This window comes from Pezoporus flaviventris, unplaced genomic scaffold (genome assembly GCF_033815535.1).
Source record: "Pezoporus flaviventris isolate CSIRO_AGI_PZ_B2104156 unplaced genomic scaffold, CSIRO_AGI_Pfla_v1 ptg000037l, whole genome shotgun sequence".
Taxonomy (NCBI): Eukaryota; Metazoa; Chordata; class Aves; order Psittaciformes; family Psittacidae; genus Pezoporus; species Pezoporus flaviventris.
Window position 1 is genome coordinate 18,838,720 of NW_026892585.1, and position 20,512 is coordinate 18,859,231.

General features: G+C 42.7%; 1 protein-coding gene and 1 long non-coding RNA gene across 11 annotated transcripts in view; one reads left to right on the forward strand and one right to left on the reverse strand.

Moving 5' to 3' along the window:
- SATB1 (SATB homeobox 1) overlaps nt 1-19,816 on the reverse strand; it is a 92,344-nt gene extending 72,528 nt beyond the window's left edge. For 2 of the 7 annotated variants that reach the window (XM_061464911.1, XM_061464907.1), the window contains exon 1: nt 787-2,236. The gene's annotated coding sequence lies outside the window, so the exon portion shown is untranslated. Of the gene's footprint in view, nt 1-624; nt 695-786; nt 2,237-19,675 lie in introns of those variants that run through there. The other 5 variants (XM_061464910.1, XM_061464909.1, XM_061464908.1 and 2 more) reach the window with 5 other exon arrangements.
- Nucleotides 19,817-19,909: 93 nt separating this feature from the next.
- Nucleotides 19,910-20,512, forward strand: part of LOC133275122 (uncharacterized) — a 42,058-nt gene continuing 41,455 nt past the window's right edge. For 2 of the 4 annotated variants that reach the window (XR_009745401.1, XR_009745403.1), the window contains exon 1: nt 19,913-20,063. This is a non-coding gene — a long non-coding RNA (uncharacterized LOC133275122). Of the gene's footprint in view, nt 20,064-20,512 lie in introns of all 4 variants that reach the window. The other 2 variants (XR_009745400.1, XR_009745402.1) reach the window with 2 other exon arrangements.

The window sequence follows — 20,512 nt, forward strand, 5'->3', positions numbered from 1 at the left end:
ATGAGTCAGAATTGCACTACATCATATACAGTGAATAAAAGTGACAGATCACAGTTTAGTTAATACACCGACTACAACCAAAACACCAAATGGGTCATTTTCACTTGGCCTGAGAATACCCACCCATCGGCATCCTTTCCCTGCTTAGTCATCTTGTAAAAAGCTTTATGTTACAAAGCAAAATTACATGCACATAAAACACCTAATTTACTCATTTAAACTCCATGCCCAAGGCTAAAGTTCACTGAAACCTCAGTTTGGAATAGTGATGAGCAACAACCAGCGTGGCCTGCCCAGGAAGAGGGTTGCAGGGAAAGAAGAACTATCATCTCCGCCAGTTCTAGGCCAAGAGTTTTCCTGTGTTTCACATTTAGGCATCTTTCATAACCACAAGTTTTCATCACAAGGCACTAAGAGCACAATTTCAAGGCACTGTTTCCCAGAGACAGCGTACACGTACGGGCACACCGCACAATTTCTGAATGAGAGTCGGTGCAGTATCTCCTTTTGTCGCGATGTAACGCAGCCAGTATTATATTATTTCTTTCTCTCCTCCTGAATCAGCCCCCTCCCCATGCCTTTCCCCTCCTCTTCCCTCCCTCCCCCATAAAACCCCATAATCACATCTGAGAGAGGCTCCTCACTTATCCGTTCCATATGGCTCTCACAATCCAGGCCAAGCTTTCCCTGTGACCTTTTAAAGAGACAAAGAAGCAAAGTACTTATCTAGAAACAGAAACACTGCAGTTTTCTGAGTGAAATTAGCAAAACCGACCCGAAACTCACCACTTCAAAACTTGACAGCATATAAATAACAAAAACAAAGGAGGTTTCCTTTGCAGCCCGAGCTCTTGAAGAGGAAGAAGTTCAAGACTGATGTTTTCTAGGTTCCCCCCCCCCCCTTTGGGGAAGGGGGAGAGGGGGGGCAGCAGACCTGAGGACTACTTCCCCTAATATTCTCTTTTTTTTTTTCTTTTTTTCCTTGTTGCTATTTTCCTCTAGGCGGGGAGGGGCAAAAAGAGATAGCGAGAAACAGAGTAGCCATGAGCAAAAATGGCAATGGACAAAAAACAGAGATTAAATATCTTTTACGAGAGAGCCAGTTTTCGAGGTTTAGTAACGGAGGAAGGAGCTGAAGATCAAATTGCTCAGACAAGTGTAACGCTCAAAACGAGGAATTCATCATCATCAAAAAAGATAAAGTAGCAGGTTAAAATTGAGGTGGAGGGTGACTTAAGTCTAGCTATCCTTTCAAAAATCAGACCAATGCGTACAGGAGCAAGTGAGAAAGGGGGGTATTAAAAAAAAAAAAAGGCAAAAAAAAAAAAAGGCAGCTTTTCTATCCAGTGTGAAGAGCAGAAAGTCTACTTCTAGGTTGTCACTTACAGTATTATTCTCCAATAGGCACCCAGAGGAGCAGCACACACAGAAGGAGCCCGCTCCCCTCCCCCTCCGCAAAAATACACACCGTAACAGCCCCCAAACTTTCTGCGGAAACCTCAGCCCCAGAGATCGCTACTGGAGATTACAAAAACAACAACAGGAAAAAAAAAGTGTAGAGAAAATTGCAGGGAAAGGCACGGAGATGGCACTTTGAATCTCGCCTTTGCGGTCCGGGGAGGGAAAAAAAAAAGAAGAAAAAAAAAAAAGGCAGAGAGGACCTGTCTCCTCTCATTTACGGGGGGCTGGTGTGCAAGAGGGAGGGAGCACACTGGGAGGCGGGGGGGAGAAAAAGAACAGAGGGAAGGAAGGAAACACACAAGGCACACCAGCACCACTACAAAAAGTGACGAGGGTTCACCCTCTCCGAGTCCAAAACCGGGAGGAATTAGAATTTAAAAACCCCAACCCTCTGTATTAAAAAAAAAAAAAAAAACAAAAAACAAAAAACCTCCAAAAAATTGGTTCTGCTTCAGCAAAGGAAAAAAAAATCTGGGAACTCCGAGAAGAGTTACTCGCCAGAAGGGATAAAAAATATAAAACAGAAAGGTTGCAAAAAGCCAACAACAACAAAAACCCAGCCAGCAGGAAAAAAAAAATAATAACTGAAAAAGAATAATAATGGTAGGCTTTGGTTTTTTTTGTCTATTTCTCCCCCCCCCCCCCCCCCTTCTAATTCTCGCTTCCCCTGGCTGGCTACTATGGTTGTTATTTAGGCCGGTTTTGTGGTTGTTGCTGGATGTTACATGGATATATCGGTGTGTATGTGTGTCCCCGGACGGAGCTGCCTTGCTCTGCGCGCTCTCTCTCTCTCTTCTCCCCCCCCCCCCCCCCTCCTCCTCCTCTCCCTCTCTCTCTGTTTCTGTCCCCATTAAATTATTAGTTGACTCATCACTACTCCTCCTCCTCCTGCTGCTGCCGCCGCCGCCGCCGCCGCCGCCGTCCCCTGCTCAGAGCCTCCTCTCCGCTACCGCTCGCTGCCGCTGCTGCCGCTGCTTCTTCTTCCTCCTCCTCATTTTAATACAAAATAACACCGAGGCCACCGGCTTTTTTTTTTTTTTTTTTTTTTGCCTTGTTTTTTTTTTTTCCCACAGCCCTAGACGGGAAGAGGACGCAGGCTCCCTGCTGCTGCCCGGAGCCCTTCCCGACGGCCCCGGATCATCCGACGCGTCCTGGGAGAGAGAAAGCGGCAGAGGAAGAGGAGGAGGAGGTGGTGAAGGAGACAGGCGTGGGGGAAGGGAGGCCGGTGAGGACGAAGGGGAGGGGAGGTCGGCAGAAGCGAGGTGGCAGAGGGGGACCGCAGCGGGATGGGGGCGCCGGGCCCGGCCGGAGAAGGGTGGGGGATCGCCCGCCGCCGGCGGTAGGTGATCGGGGAGGGGGGGGGGGGGCGGGGTAAGAGGGCGTGCGGCTTCCGGGCGCGCACGAATTTGCAGCCAGCTGGGTGCGGGTGAGGCGGCCCTGCCTGCGCCGCTCATAATGCCCGCCGCGCAGGCAGCGCGCCCCCTGCGCGCACGCACGCACATGGCAGATGGGGGCCTGCGGCGGAGGGGGGCGAGCCGGGGGGAGCGTGGTGTAGAGGGAACGGGGGGGAGAAGAGGAGGAGGAGGGGCGGCAGGGGTGAAGGCTGAACAATATCCTGCCGGCGCCGCCGAGCGCGCCCGCCGCGACAGCGCAGCCTCCGCCCTTCGGCGCGGAGCCTGCGCGGGCCGGGCCGCGGCAGGCAGGTGCACGGTGCGGAGCGGGGTTCTGAGTGGACTCTCAGGTAGCGGTGGCCACCGGGAAGCCCGCAGGCCACGCGGGGAGGGGGCAGCTTTTCCTGTCCCACTCTCTTCGGTGCCAGCCGAGGTGGAAGGAAAGCACCGGGCGCGCTTCGGAAAGGGGGCAAAGGTCGGGGAAAACTGCCCCCGTTCATCGGAGGGCAGCCCCCCGCCGGGGTGAGGCGGCGGGCGCCGCGGCTCGCCGGACAGCATTCCCGAGGGGACAGTAATTCATCGCCCCGCGTCCGCAAGGGTGAGATCCCCATCACTCCAGACGCGGGATGTCACAAAAGTGTCGCCGCGGCGTGTCGGCAGTGCGGGAGGGAAACCGCCCGAAAGAGGTGCGAGCAGGAGGTGGTAACTATTGACAAACCAACCGAGTGCGAGACAGACATAACTTTTTTCCCATCATGCACCTGGAAAAAAAAGTAACCCAACGAGATTAACTTGAATGCAACAAGTTTGTACAAGCTACGAGATAAGAGAAAAATTAAACTTTCTTTATTGATAAAATGTGTAGCGTTTGAATATGCCATGTCTAAAAGGGAAGCTGCATCATCAGCCACAGGAGATGTGAGTTATTGCACAGGCGGACATATAGCCAAAGCGTTTAGGGTAGTTACTTTAAAACAAGCAAACAACAAAAAAGCAACAAAAATGCCCATAACAAACTGCACGTACACACTCAAAGCAGCAGCAGAAGTAGGCAAACAGGGAGGTGAGCACCAGTTCTGTAACACACAAAATAGCACGGCCTCTAAACAAAGAAAAGGTGAATCAATGAATCTATGAAGAACAAAATTATCACTACACATACATCACTAACTATAAAAGAAGAGGAATGCAGTGGGACTGGGTAAAGAAACAAGCTCACATTTACTGAAATAAGTATAGAGAGCATGCAGGAAAAAAGAAAATGGTAATAGGGTGAAATACGTTCAATATTTATCACATTCAGCAATGCACAAAATAGATTATAATCTCAGACGCAAAGAAATGCAACACTGAAAAATGAACCCACTGTTACATAATAGTGTTACTCAAAGCTGAGCGAGTGGTGGTGGCACGTACGTAGGAAACACAAAAAGTTGTACCTATGTCGCGTGTACTGAGAAAGGTTACTAAGATTGTTTCCAAGAATGATGAAAAGGAGGGGAAAAAAAAAAAACAAGAAACATGTTTCACAAAGAAAAACAAGGGAAAATATAGATGACATCTTCTAAACCATATGATCAAGGGATAACTGCTTAGCAGGTTGTTTATTTAGAAACTGATCTTTTTCCAACAAGATAGATTGAGCATTTTTCAGTGTCTGACAAAAAAATACAGACATAAAAAGAAAAGGAAAAAAAGGGAATGTTTATTTCCCAGTATGTTCAAATATTTGGAGGAAAACCGGTGGTAACTGGTTGAATTCACACTTTGAAAGTGCAAGTAAAATGTCCACATTGTATCATTTTTCATCCTCTTCAGGAGAGCCTGATACACAGTAAACTTCAGCAGTGAGCAGGACTGACCTCTAAAGAGGAAAATCATGAAGGATGAGAGTTTCAGCCTGCACTAGGTTGCCTGCAGCCTAATGGTGGGAGAGGGCATTGAAGGTAATTTTTGAGGGATGTGGAGCTGATTAGAATAGAGCAGATATTTACAAATATGATTTGGAACAAAACCAGTACCTCATAAAAATGCTTTAAAGATATGACTGTAACCAAAAAAAAAAAAAAAGAAAGAAAAAAGGAAGGAACCAGAAAACAAATAAACAACCCCCCAAATGAAACAGCAACATTTAAGTCTGCTCTAAAATAACCTTTGCTTTGGTGTTCACAAACAATTTTCTTCATGGTCAAAAAAAGTCCAATGTTAAGATTAAAATAAAGTTATTAATCTAAAAAGCAGAGACAGTGAATTAAAGGAGCAGGGAGATAACAATCTGATAATACGGGAGCACAGAAGGCCTAATAATGATATTATTACGCACACTAACCAAACACTGACAAACAAATATTCTGTTAATTATATAATCATGCATATGCTTCCTATGCTTGAGCTACATGATTATGGAAAACAACTCTCTTCTTGAAACTGCATATATGTGCTAAATCTTATAAACTCCCTACAAAATGGATTAATCTAATTCCCCTACACCACTTATGCCTGATAAAGTATTTACTACAGGCTTGAAAGGTTGAGCATGGAAGCCTTGCTTTGACTAAGAAGCACGAGTTACTGAAGGCTGCTATGTCTTGACGTATAGACAACAATCAGATATCTCTTATCAATACCAAACTGCTTGGAATAAATTCAAGATACAGATATCTGATTTTCATTTGACCTATTCCAATTTGCACTTCACTGTGTCAACTTTGATATTAAAATGTTCCACTAGAATAAAGATATTTATAATAAAAACATATATAAAGAACAGAAGATGAATAGATATTGTCATGGATACATATGCAGGCAATCATTTAAACATGCAGCAATGGTAACGTCACATTTTTCATAGTTTCTAGTCAACATTCAGCAGACAAATATATGCTTAATAAAGCTTATTAATCCTTAATAAAGTTGCTGCACTGTGTTTATGATATATAAATGTATTTTGCAGCAGGTTGTGTTGAAATGAGACAAATACTTTAAAAGTTGGACTGTGTTTTTTAATCCCACAGTGAATTAATTCTCGAGCATCAGTCTCAGTAGCTGCAAAACAATACAAATTCTCCAGTGCAGCATGCTGCCTCGGTGCCTTCTAAGGTCTCTATTCCAATCTTTTCTTGTTCAAAATAAATTGGGAAATATGGGCCCAAATCTTGAGGCTTGGCTCTTGTGCAACACAAACAGAAGTGACCTGGCAGCAGAGCAAAACCAGCATGTCTGTGTATTCTCTTTTATCAGATTTCTTTGGGGAGATCAGGCTGATTGGGTTTTATACATATATACTTCTGACAACTCTGCAGCCATTTGTGTAACTCATGAGCCCCAGCTCACTCTGGAGGTAATGCAGAGCTGTGCAGCAGCAGTGGGACTACCAGGAAACTCACTTTTGTGGGGATATGAATATTCCCCACTGCAAGGGGTGATGTGTGCACATCTAGGGCTAACAGTAATTGGTGGATAGCAAAGCAGTGAAAATACCAATCTGTCTGAAGGTAAACATCTATGGAAAAAAGCTGGATGTATTCCCAGTGGGCTTGTGCCTAATTGCCACCTGGGTTAGATAGAAGTGAGGGTTAAGGGGAAGGATGCGCCCCGCTGTCCTTTCCCACAGCTGTCTATCTGTGCACAGTCACCACCATGATGTGGACCCAGCCCCACGGCCCTATAAGTTTTGCACCTCTGATTAAAGTTGTTTTATTTTCTCCTCAGACTGACTTCCCCTCTCTTTTGCCCTGAACAACAATAGCTGTCCAATATTGTTCAAACACTTAACCAACCTGACTGCGGCAATCTCAATTTACATACGACCCAAGAATCCAATGCGCACCAATGTGAATCACAGCATTCTGTGACATCCCCCACACTGAACTCAAAAGTTACATACCAACCTAGATTTTTTTTTTTTTGACTGCAACCTGCCCCAGCCTGGATAGGATGCCTGTCAAAAAGCAAAAGTGCTATGAAATGAAATTCATAGCACTGAAAGGCATCACACACAAGCTGTTGTCCCCTCTCACATTTTGCATGAGCAATTTCTGCTCGTTTGTGTTCTCTCACACACGATGTCCTCAAACAGTTACGTAAAATGAATATTTAACTTGCGATAGTCAGCTGTATTGAACTGCACTTAATTGCTTATTAAGTGAAGTAAATTACCCTTACCATATTCGTCAGAGGTGAAAAACCTACATATATGGCTACATGTAGTGCATTCATTAGTTTATGGACCCCAAATCCCTTGGAAAGTATCAGATATCTACACAGTGTCCCATGGTGCAGCATTTTGTAGCTGGATGTCTCAGCTAGCTTGCAGATATGTAAAATCATGTACAAACAGACATCTCCCTATTGATTGCCTCTGTGACGAGGCTCGTTTACTCCCGCAAACATTTTCTGCAGTGTATTTCAATCACGTAATCTTTTTTTGAAAGGAGTTGAATAAGAATATGCAAAATGTGGTTCTGGATAAAACAAGTTACTTTTAGTCAAACTACTGCACCATTTTGCTTAAGTCTCTTTCATAGCTGTATGCCTATTTTGACTAAGATGCTTGTATAATTGAAGCAAATACATACATTTTCTGATGTGGCCCCAGAAGTCATTTTAGTTTGTTCCTTGGTGCCAAATGAGTCACAGAAGGAAAACCATGGAGTAAAACCCAACAAAACTGGTATGATGAACTGAAGGGAGAACATGACTGCTAATGAGAATAGAAAGTCTTTCACCTCTGGTTGCTACAAGAAATCCTAGCTGGTTAAAAGTCTAATAGATGGGTGTCCACTTCCCCATAAATGATCACAGCAATGAATATTAACAGATTAATCACATAAATCTTAATCTGTGGTTGCACAGTCTCTACTTGCTATATGGACAAGTGGGGTTCACTTCCTAAACATACTGGCATTGCAACTACCATAGACGCTATTATTGAATATAAGGCAATATTTTTTATGAGTGTGGATTTCAGAACTACTTTGAATAGAAAGCTTAAACTTTAAAAAAAAAAAAGTATTTTGTAGATGTAGTAGACTAGATCCTTGGTATGTCATGCTTGTAATTTCCATGTGGCAGCTACAGTTCTTTTTTGTGCCACAAGAAAGGACAAATGAAAAAAAGCAATAGAACTTTATATAATAGTATTTATTGCAATTAGGCAGCTGGAAGAAAGGAGGAAAGCTGGCATCTTAGGACCAGCCAAGTTACCTGTGTCTTAAGTATATGTTCAGCAGGTCACTAATTTCAGAGCTTTCTCCCCAGAGGTATAATTTTTAGGCCTATCATATGAAGACGTTTAATGTGGGACATGAGAACATGAAAAAAGAGCGGTTCCTGTTGAAACCCTGATCATCATAGCACTAGATAACTCTTAGGCATGAGACAGGCAAATAATTGTTACCTAAAAGAAGAGTCAGTTGGTAAACAGGTTATTTTAGGGATGTGTGCAAGTAGAAGCTCTATTAATTTAATAGTGTGTAAACCGTGATCCCCAGACATATAAATCTGTAGTTTCAGTTATTTTTGCTTGTTAAAACAAAGATACACCACATTATCTCCAAGGCGGTTTGTAATGTTGATGGATTCTGCTTCTCTTCCCTTTCCTAGCTCCATCACTCCACCCACTGCATTTTTTCCCTAATTTGATCCAACAATTCTAGGTGAGGATGAATTTCACACAGCCCAAGCAAAGCTGCACATTATGGTAGAAAACAGTCTGAACCACTGTGCTTAGCACTACAGAGGATTATTCCAGCATTATTAGCTAGAGCTTAGATGCTTATGCCATCAAGCTCAAACCACAGTGACTTCTTACATAGGAATATTTTATCAACGGGACAATTATCTTTTCTTTCGCCTGATAATATGAACAAAATCTACTGACAAAAATTGAAAACATGGAAGAGTTTAGGTCTAAGAAAATGGTTAGAACTGATTGATGACTTGAACTATATCAAACTTTCATTATGAAACCCAAAACCACATGAAATGTCCTGTTTCCAGTTTCATTGTTAACTCAGAACTCTGCCCAGGTTCTGCTACGCATTTTCTAAGGTTCAAAACCTTTTAAGTAAAACTGTGCCTCTAATTATGGCCAAACGTGGCAGGAGTCAATATTCATTGTACATAAAATACGTGCAAAATGTCTGGGTTTGGTGCAAAACAAATTGGAAGTTGGTGGGTTTGGCCGAATTCTCTTTTTCTTCTAGGGCTCCTTCCCATCTCAAACTGAAATGATTCCACAATAACAAAGACAAAGTGAATGAGTCTTTCACAGTCCTTTTCAGCAGCAATTAGCTGCTAATACTCACAGTTCTTTTAAGAAACAAGGTACCTGTTAATATTCAGGTATAACATAAAAAGGTTTCGAATATGCAGTGTCACTGAGACAAAGGTCACTTTTACATGTGTTGGAGTGCACTTAGTTTAAGTGCAAACAACATAAGGCAAAACCAAGTCACTTCAAAATGCTACTCCAAGTAAAACAACTACATTTATAGATTTCCAGCTAAGTGGATACAACAGAAGCAAACATAGAGAGAGCAGCAGTTGGGAACCCACCAGAATATAGTATTTTTAGGTTAAAATTAGGTTAATACTTATGACAGTTCATTTATACTCATGCAAACACTGGAAGAAAATGCCTGAATAGGTGTGTAAAAATTACTTTCCGCATTAAATAAAAGAATTTGGATGAAAAGTTTGCATTTTATGTTGAGATAAGAAAAGCCGGGTAAGAAGAAACTGAGGCATGTACATGAAGTTTCACAGCTGAGCTTCAAATGCAATAGAAGAAATAACATTTGAAACTAATTATTTTCACATTGTCCATGTTAATTTCCTTAGGATCTCTTCTATATAATTTGCTTCTGCCAGGTTGTACTACAGACTCTCCTGTGTTAGATTTTTTTGCTTCACAAACGTTGGTAAGATGCTCAAGAGAAATTCTGAAGTATTCTGCTCACGAAAAAGCTGCGGTGCATTCTCTCAAGTAATTTTTCTTTTATAGTTATACAGATGGAAAATAACCCCGCACCACATCTGAAAATGTGCTGCTTCAAAGGTAGGTGGAGGCAGGTGAAGAAATGCTCAAAATTATTGAAGCCATAGAAGAATAATGTCCAAATCAACTTAGCCCTGTTTCTGAAACATGGGACACCTTCAAATATCGGAGTCCCTCAGCACACTGCCATGAACAAACCAGACAAAGACCCTGTCATCTCACATCTAAGCCCATGCTTAAAGCACTTTTACGTATTTTTGTGTGAAAAGAGAAAGAAAACATATTTCCCTCCTTTTTTACTTAATACCAACTGGTTGTTGCTGTGGGCATATCACAAAGGGTTATAATTCTTTTTGCTTAATTTAGGTCTAGTGAAATTTTTTCCATGTCCAAATGAAATATTATGCCCAGTCCATACGGAACTTTTTAATAAAAAGCAGTAAAGCAATCTGCTTCATTGTCAAATGATTGAAAGAAATTTAATTAATGCCTTTGGAGGGAACGCCTATATAAGTATCACAATCACAAGAATGCGCATATATGCATATATGAATACATATGCACAGCCACAGTCTACCCTGTTGCTTTAATATTATAACACTATAGGCCAGGAGCAACTGAAGGCAGAAGAGAACTCATAGAATTTAAAATATCCTGCTGACACAATTTTAAGGTTAAATGACATTGTGTAATTTATTAGAAGATTAAATGCTGGCTTCATCACAGGACAATTTAGCCCTAGAAAAGGGAAGCAGTATAGAATGCTCACAGACAAACAAATTAAAAATAGTAAGCTATAAACAGGGGAAAATGAGTTTATGCCACACCGACAAAACCAAAAAGAAACAAAAAAACCCAAACCCAAGAAGCAAAAAAACACAAAGATGCATGAAAAGCAGTATGCTATGTTAGATGTTTATCTATACATAAGAGACAGGTGTCACAAAAACAAAACAAAAAAATCATGAAGCTAAAGAGAAACTTTAACTCACCAGTTTCCATCTGTTATATCTGAATTCATGCATAATTGATTATCCATGACTGGTAAGTTCTTTTTTTTCACTAGCCTAACACAGTTTTCTAAACATTATGTGATAAATCACCACCAAAGTAAAGGGTGTTTGAGAAACCGTAAGGGCAGAATAAAAATTTTTTAATGAAAAATAACATGTCAGTTAATAATAGAGCTGACCTATGTTTAAGAGAGAAATTTTAATCATGTGCATATTAAATATTAATAACCTATTCTGTTATTGTTATAATAAGGTTAAGTAAGCTTCTCCATGCTTAAGGAAAGAGAAAAAGTAGGAATATCTAACAGTGAAAAAAAAGCGCTGAGAAGCAGAGACATAAGGAAAATGTGTCAACAATAAACAAGAGGAAATGAGAAAGAAGGAAAAGATGAAGGTGGAAACTAATCTCTATGTGTCATTATGACTGCCAGAGTACTGGCAAAGAAGCAGCATCCTTTTATTTCAATTTTAATCATTTCTGAATTTTAATACCCTGCTCCTTTTGTAATTCTCCTGGCATTCCCTATATGCATCCATCCCAGCCAAAACACCAGTGTAAATTAAATGGCACGCAACCACACCACTGATGTAGTTCTCCCAGTAGAACCAATTGAGTGACCAAAAAGCAGAGAAGGTATGACTACTTTGTGTCCCTGTAGACCATGGGCCAATTAAGTGACTTAATGTTCTTCAATTCCTTTAATTTTGAAAAGAAGGGCAGTGGTTAGGTAACCCAGCAATATAGAGCCATTAAAAAAAAATAAAGCAAGCCAGTAGTAATACAATAATCAGTGACCATCAGGGCCTGGAAAAATGAGTTTGCTCTCACTGGCACTAAGGAGCATCACATGATTATTTAATTACAGCTCTAATTTTTGTCTCGTGGATGGCAACATATCAACAATTAATAGGGCAAATAGAGGAGACTGCATTTTTAAAGAGACAGAACCTATGTGAAATATTGCTTGGAAATGCAATTTATCAGACAGTATAATGCTTCTTAAGGCATATCTGTCATCATGACACACATAAAAAAATGTACTGGTTCAATTTTCTTGTGTGGTGCGTATAAAATTCTTCTGGAATGCTTACAAAATAGTAACTACACCTATGAGTATCCTAATTATCATTTTAAGTGGCAATGCAGTAGTTAGTTTCTTGTAGGACATGAAGTCCAAATAAAGGAAGTATTGGAATCACAAGCCTCAAATATAAAATGTTATCACAAAATTATTACATCCTTTATCTTATAAAGATTGTAACAAAATTCTTCAGGGATGGCCAAAAAGATTATGGTATTCGGCAAGTCAAATGGAGAAAAAAAGAAAGAAAGAGAAAGTCAAAAAAGTCAAAATACAGTCAATGGGACAAAGATTGATTTTGATTGACTGACTTTACCGTTTTTCTCACAAAACATACTGAAACTAAGGGCTCCGCACCAGTATTGTACCCTTTCTGCACAGTGCTGCTAGGTAAGAAGTGAAAAACAAAACCCAAAAGAGGACATGCATGTGATCAGTTGCAAAGCTCTACTCTAAAAAGCTGGATGCAGTTCCCCTTATGCTTCATCCTGCAGTGACCGCAATTCAAAACATAGGGAACTATGGGAAATTCAGTACATGGAAGTGCAGCACTTCTCACAAGCTTCACAATTACAGGAATTCACAAATGTATCAAGAGAAAAACTCTAATTTTATGTCCCTGATTTTTTTTTGCAAATGTACTCACTTTTCCACAGTGATGTGTGGACCAGGTTACGGATGCTGTAAATTATCCAGAATATATTTCATGCAATATTCAATATCTGAAGATAGGAAAGCCGAGCTCCAGATTTCCTCTAAACATTAAACTGTACATATGAAAGCCCCACCAAACTACTCTTAGGTATCTCTTTTTAATCTTATTTCTCAATATACAACTTAAACATGCTTTTTCATTTGGTATTCTAAAATCTATCTCTTGAACAAGCAAACAAATGCTGAAAAAAAAAAAAAGCTGAACTTCAAGAAGTTTAGCTACAGAAGAAATACTATTGCAGTAAATGCCCCCTTCCTCCTGAAAATTGTGAAATTAAGTTGTTTTCATTGAAGACATTAACATTCTGGATTGGAGATCTTAATCTATAATCTTGAAAAGAAAGCTGGCAAGCAAGAGCTTGTATGTAAAAGTATATATCATTCTTTTTATGCACTGGTTACTATACAGATAACATGTCTCACAAAGACTGTAATTAAATGTCTAGTGCCGAAGTAACACTAAAAAGCATACAGTATTATTATATTACAATGAATCCTTAGAAGCTAAAACTGTCATTTTTTTTTAAGTTTTAAGATGCCTTTAATTATTCTTGAGACTTCTTACGTTTATCAAGGAAGCCCACCTATGATGAAAAGCGTTAATGATTTAAAGTCTTTCTAATACAGCTCTCCACAAAAATATTAATTTAGACTTTGATTATAAACATTTTAAAACTCACTCTGCAATTTCTCTCCACTTTGTTTTTGCCTTTGGTCTTTCTGTGAGTTTGCGTGCATGTACTCCCTCTCCCACTCTCTCTCCCCTCCTCTCTTTCTGTCTTTTATTTAGCATGTTACAATCGGGAATACAAGGCATGTATTATATTTAGGATTTTTCTCCTGGTCACTGAAAATGTTTTTAATTAACTGGCTGTTACAAACATATATATTCTAAGTGCAGCTACTGAAAAGCTACCACCTTTGTCGCACCTTTGCATGTGGGTACGAGTTCAGAGCAGAAATTCTTTGCACTTGTGCTGTACAACGTTTTTCACTGTAGGAGTGATTTACAAATATAAAGAATTAATTCATCCTTCAATGTTCTGTGAAACATACATATTACTAATTTCATAGCTGAGCAAATAAACTCGGGGCATATTAAGGCCGCATTTATGCAGGGATTATGTGCTGCATCTTTATTTTTTTCATATAAAGTTGTGAGTGCTGAGCATTTTCAAAATCGTCATTAATGACTACAAACACGGCACGGTCAGTTATTTACCCAAGATCACATTTTTGTCAGGGCTGAAACCAGAATCAGGAGTCCAGACACACAAAAAAGATTACAGGTATATGCGATGCGAGTGCATCACCACTTCTAGCGAGCAGCAAGTGGAACAACACACAAATGATTGCTACTGGCCAAATAAATCCTGTCAGAGCAGGATCCTGGGAAGATGAGATGCACTCGAGGTTTAAAGCACCTCCCTTATCTCCTCAGATCATATCATGTCATAATGTGCCAAGGGAAAGAGATAGAGCAGGTAGTCACTAGGAATTATGCGAGGCCAACAGAGCCAACACATGGCCCATCCCGATGTCTGCACCCTGGTGTAGCTGGGTGACTGAGGTCCAGCTGCAAGCCAGCAGACTCTTCTGCCTGTCTAACCCACCATTCACAACAGAGAAGCATGAGGTGGCAAGAGCTAATTCTTGTCTGTGGAGATGTCTTTCCATGCTTTACAACTGCTCAGAGACTGAAAGAAGAGCTGGTGAAAGGAAGCCTTCTTACGACCTATTCTAATCCCAGCATACACAAATGCACACAGTCTCATGGGAAAATCATAGAATAGTTAGGGTTGGAAAGGACCTTAAGATCATCCAGTTCCAACCCCCCTGCCATGGGCAGGGACACCTCACACTAAACCATGTCACCCAAGGCTCTGTCCAACCTGGCCTTGAACACCGCCACTGATGGAGCATTCACAGCTTCCCTGGACAACCCATTCCAGTGCCTCACCACCCTAACAGGAAAGAATTTAATCCTTATATCCAATCTAAACTTCCCCTGTTTAAGTTTCAACCCATCATCTCCAAAGAGATCACTGCATATTGGTATTCTAAATAAATAGCTAAAAGGTGACCTCAGCATACATACTAAGTGCTGGTGTATCCCCCAGTGTGTCTGAACACCTAACACTGATCCCCTATAAGAACTGTAAAAACGGAGGTCTACCAACCTCTTCAGTGATACACCAGTGTGAATCCCGAGGAAAGTCAAGCCCAACAAGTTTAGGAGATATTTACAATTCAGACAGTGCCTGAGGTATGTTACTACATTCGGATACCGCACTCTATTATTACTATGACATTCCTACTACACTGCACCAGATTTATACAGGTTAAGAGTAGATTACAGATGATACAGGGCTTGAGGTCCAGATCATCATCCAACAGATGAACAAGCACAGTACTAGCAAGTCTCTTTAAAATTAATCTCTAAGATTTATACCTACTGAGAGCAACGCAGTGCAGAGACCATCTGAAAGTCGACATTTGCAAAGCAACAAAATGGATATCAATTAAGTAACAAAGTGTTGGAGATAACTGTGGTAAGCTTAGACACCACAGGATGGCAAGTGTTCACAAACACCTACAGTTTTGAAGGGCACATTATAGTATATCATTTCTGAAGTAACAGTTACAAGTTGTGGTTGGGGCTGTTGAGAGTTCAGGGTACCGCTGACATGGGAACTGAAACACAAGCTAGCTTAATGTTAAATATGATAATTTCAGAAGCTGAGACAAAAATGGACCTCTCAGGTAGGGGTTATTAATGGAATCCTCTGATGAAGAATTTAGGGAAGCTTTCTGCAAACTGTGGGTTATTCAGACTGTGGTGATCTTCAGTTCAAATGCCAGCTACTTGGACGCATTAGTCCAAGATTAAAAGTAACATCAACAGGGTTTTCTGACATGGACTTTATAAAGTTGCAAAATTTCAGTAAAACAAGCAATAAGAACTGTAAGTTACTCTTTAACCGTCAAACTGCTTTATTTTTATTTTTTTTTTTAGAATCAGTAGCAACTTTGTGACAACTAAAGTTTAAAAAATGCACTTGATTGCATAGTGACAGATTTGCAGAACATTTTTCATCACACACACATATGTGCTTTCAGTTATTAATAAAATGCTTCTGCCCTTAATCTGCCATTGCCTGAATATACAATTTCAGTGACTTGGATAGACAAATACTGTTAAGGAATTCTGTTTTCCCTGTTTGAGATGCAATTCAAATACACCCAGTAAAACTGAATACTATGCCTTTAAAACTGGCTCCTGCATGCCACAGAAAGGAATACCGAGTCACTTTTCTATTAAGTTCCTCTTGGAGTGGAATGATAACACAACTTTCTTTTTTTCCTCATCCCCCTTTCCTTTTTTTTTCCTCATTAAAAGCAAGGAAGAGCCAGCTGCCCTGGGTAACACCACAGGTAGATATTAAAAAGGAGACAGCCATTATTTAGTGGCAACAGGAATATAAATACATGCACTAACCTATAAACTGGTGTTTACTTCAGGAAAGTAAGTCATATTTTTCCTCTGATTGCTGTGCTGTCAGTTTAATGCAGCGTAAATAAACAGTAGGTGCATGATAGCTTTAAGTAGAAAGTGTTCATTGCACAAGAGGAGCAGATTACTGAAGCCTGATGCTTATAATGGCAAAAGCAGGACTTCCATTTTACCTGAAAATATAGCCTCCCGTGCTAACAGACTTGTGGCTTTTCTATTAAATTAATTTGTCAGAATTCTATGAAAAATATTATGTCCTCAAAGAACTTTACCAAAAACATTCATTTTTGCAGCCCTCAACTTGAACCATTCGAAAAAAACAAAAGCCAATCACTCCTCTGTAATTTCATCATCCCATTGCTCTAAATGAAAGCTTTATATAATCAACCTAATATAACAGAAAATAAAATGATATATAGAATTGCCTATACTTTTGAGTTATTTTGTCCTTATATATATATTCCCTCACTGAAAGTAAAAAAGTCCCCTTTGGAAAAAGCAATGATTTCTGAGAAGATTGTATATACACTCTACATCTATTAACATAAATTATAAGAAAGTAAAATGCTCCAGATGTGTTTAAACTGTTATAGAAGGAAAGTTTGTGGCTTCACTGGATATATATTAAATATAGCTAGAGAGAGAGCAATGGCAGTTATACAGAAGAAGGCAATAAAATGCTTCAGTAGTATCTATATTAAAATAGCATAGTTCCTAGAAATACAACTAAAACCTTTCAGAAGTCATGATTTCTCCAGTTTTAATTCAGTAATCTACTTTTAATATACATTTATATATAAAAATTGTAAACTATTTTACTAATAAAAAAATTTCCCCAAATTCAGCTGAAAACCTTAAGAACTTCACATTTATCTGACAATACTTAGATTAAAAAATAGGTGACAATTAAAAGGTGACAATACTTCCAAAAATTGAGTAGTAAATGCAATTAAAAGATTTGTTGGTGTTTTTTTCCCCAAGATCACCAGACTTTGGCCAATAATCTTCTAAACGGCAGTTTAAACCCTGCTCTATCCCATGAAATGTGGGATGTTAGTGCTTATTCAGGACTTTCCTACTCTGAAAAGGTTTCCGTGCTGAAAGGGCGGACGTGCTTGCGTTCCCGGCAGAGCTGAGTGTGGCAGTGGCGTCCATGGGATGCTGGCAAGCCTGCAAGCTGGGCTGGCGCTGTCTTGCCTTGGGAAGCACAGCAACCAGAGGGCAGGTGCTCCTCGGATGACCTGCTGGGCCTACGCTGCAAGCTCGGGCTACTGTGGCAGACTCTCTCTGCTTCTGATTCAGGCACAGCACTATGTCCCATTAGCAAGTTACAGATCATCTCTGTATGCTTTATTGTGCCTTCTCAGAGGTGCACAGCAGCAAGTTAGGATTCATGCATGTGTTTGAAATAACAGGAGAGGACTGACTGCGAGAGTCACTTTCCTATTTAAAGTATTAAGAACAAAGAATATAAAAAGGAAATGGCTAGTTTTTCAAAGTGTACAGACAAAAAGCATTCCATTTAAATATTTTTTGTTCCAGTAAACTCTTTTGCATACAAAAGACTTATTTATTACATATTTGAACTTGTGGGAAAAAGGGAAGGAATGCACTGATTCCTGAAATAACTCTACAGTCTTTTGGAGACTTTACTCTTCAGTGCTCTTGTTCTAGTCAGAACAGTTTTATTCCAGAGACAGAGGAATTCCTTGGAGTCAGTTGTTTCTTTTCCACTAGCTGTTTGTATTCAAGAGTGGGCATACATAACATACTAGACAGTGTTTTAATTTCTCTTCTATTGCCTTATTATGTGCATGTGCTATCTGTTCAGACACATGCTTATATGGTAACATGTCGCATTTTCTGCCTGTTTTGTTACCTGCTCCACGTTATTACACATTTTTGTGCAAACCATCGCTTCAACTTGAAAAGCAAGGTAATACCAAATGACAACCTCAAATAGAAAATGAATTAGAAAATGAGCGTATGTATAAATGCACTAAAGAGCATACAGGAATACGGGACTGAAAAGAGCAGTCTCAAATCCTACAAACAGTGGTGCCGAGTAATTAAGAGATGATAGAAATTGCAAAGAACATCCTACATTCATGTCTTTACACTCTACGCTTACTGCTTGTAAGTTGTTTTTGAATAGTGCGCCTGATTTGACACATTTCTATCTGGTGATTGTGTTAAATGCTTTAAGAGATAGTGAAATATCCAAGCATTCCTTGTGCTAACTACAGCTGAAATTTTACACTTATTGTAACCTTTCCTAACAATGTGAGAAAAACAGAGTAAATATATTAAATTTGTTTCACAACAGATGCTTAGGTTGTTAATATTTAAGATGCCTATTCATGCTATTCCTGTCTGCACATTTGTCAAAAATGTAAGCTTGAATGCTAATGTTTGCCAGCAGACTACAGCAGACAAATATATGAATGCACGGTACCAAAATAATATAAAGTAGAAATCAGGGACTGCTGCTCGCTCCCACCCAAGCAGCATGGACCAGAATGAAAGGGCACTACCAGATCATGCAGCCCGGCTCCTCTGCATCTGAGTTTGCGAATTATTTTCACAGAAGCGCTGCGCTGACTTGGACCGACGAAAACCAGCGGAGAGCTTTCGTCAGTTCGAACTCATCGCAGCTTAGGAGCCGGTGCAAACTATTTCATCAAACTTGCATTTTAGCGAAGTTTCTCTCGCAGTCAGGGAAGCCTGGAGACAGGCAGAGGGAAACTGTGGACCGGGCAGGTGCCTGTCAGGAGCGCTCCCCGGGGCAGCCAGCGGCGACGGCGACAAAAGGACGGCGGTTTGAACAAAACCTCGGCTGCCGCTTTTGGAGACGGAGCGGAAAAAACAAAACCCCATAAAATCCGGGAGCAAACAGGCGCGCTGCTGGCACCGCTCCCCGCGGTAGCGGCACCGCCGGGTCGCGCCGCGGCCGGAGAGAGGGGGGGACGCGCCACCCGCCACCACAGGAGAGCCCCCGCCGCCGCCCCCCGCGCAACCCCCGCGCCCCGCGGAAGCGCCACCGCACCGCCCTCCTCCCAGCGCCCCCCCTTCCCCCTTCCCCCCGTTCGCCGCTCCGGCCCGCAGCCTCGCCCCGCGCCCCCCGCTGTCAGGGTGCCGCCGCCCCGGGCCCGGCGCTGCAGGGCTGGCCAAACTTTGCCAAACTTTAGTTTTCCCTTCTTTTCCCTCTGCCCGGGTCCACCCGCCTCTCCCACCCGCGCCGGTACCGGGCGAGGTGGCGGCGGCGGGCAAGGGAGCGGAGCGGGGCCGGCGGCCGGCAGCAGCGCGGCGGCAGGTGTGAGCCCGCGCTGGCCGGGAAGCTCCGGCAGCGGCAGCGCCCGGCGGAGCTCTGCGCCTCCGGCCGCCCGGAGGTCAGCACCGCCGGCCTCAGTAAATCACCGCGGCGGGTGGCCCCGGCACGGCCCCCGTGTCCCCCCACCCCGTCCCCGAGGAGCGACGCCGAAGGAGCGGGACCGACTCACTCATGGGAGCGCGGCGGGCGAGGCCGGCGACACCTCCGGCTTCCGAGGCGCCGGCGAAGTTAATTGCACTGAAGTTCAAGTTGTCTTTTCACCCATCAGGAGTGGGCGTTTAAAGGAAGGAGAGCGAGGAGGAAGAGGGGGAGGGGGAAGGGGGAGAGTCGCTCTCGCTCGCTCTCGCACACACACACACACACACACACGCGCACATACACATATACACGCGCGCGCGCGCGCACACACACGCATGCACGCGCGCACACACACACACACACACACACACACACACACACACACACACACACACACACACACACACCCGCCCGCTCGGCTCCGCTCCCGAGCTGCCTCAGCAAGGAGGAGCGCGGACGGAAAACACCCGGGCAGCAAGGTACCGGCGTGGGGCAGCCCTGCCTCTGTGTGTCTGTGTGCGCGGCTGTGCCTGTGTGTGTCTGGGGTGTATCTGCCCCCCCCCCCCCCCCCCCCCTCCTCCCCGCCTCGTTCGGCCCCTCGGGCGGGGAGGTGCGCGCTGCCCCTGGGGAGGGCCCGGCGGGGCCGTCGGGGCAGCGCGGCGGCGGTCGCGAGGGACCGGCTGCGGTGGCGGCGGGGGGGGAATCCGCGCCCTGCATCGCTGCCAGCTCCGTGCTTGCTGCCTCCTGCCTGCGCGGCAGCGGGGGTCTACGGGGGGGGTGGGGGGGCAAACCGAGGGGCGGCTGTGTGTGGGTATGTGGCGGTGGGGCTGACGAGGTGGAAGTGCCGGGTGGGGTGGCGGGGTGCATCCATCTCTGCCCCCCCCCCCCCCGCTCCCGCCCTGCGAGAGGGACCAGAGCTCCCCTACGA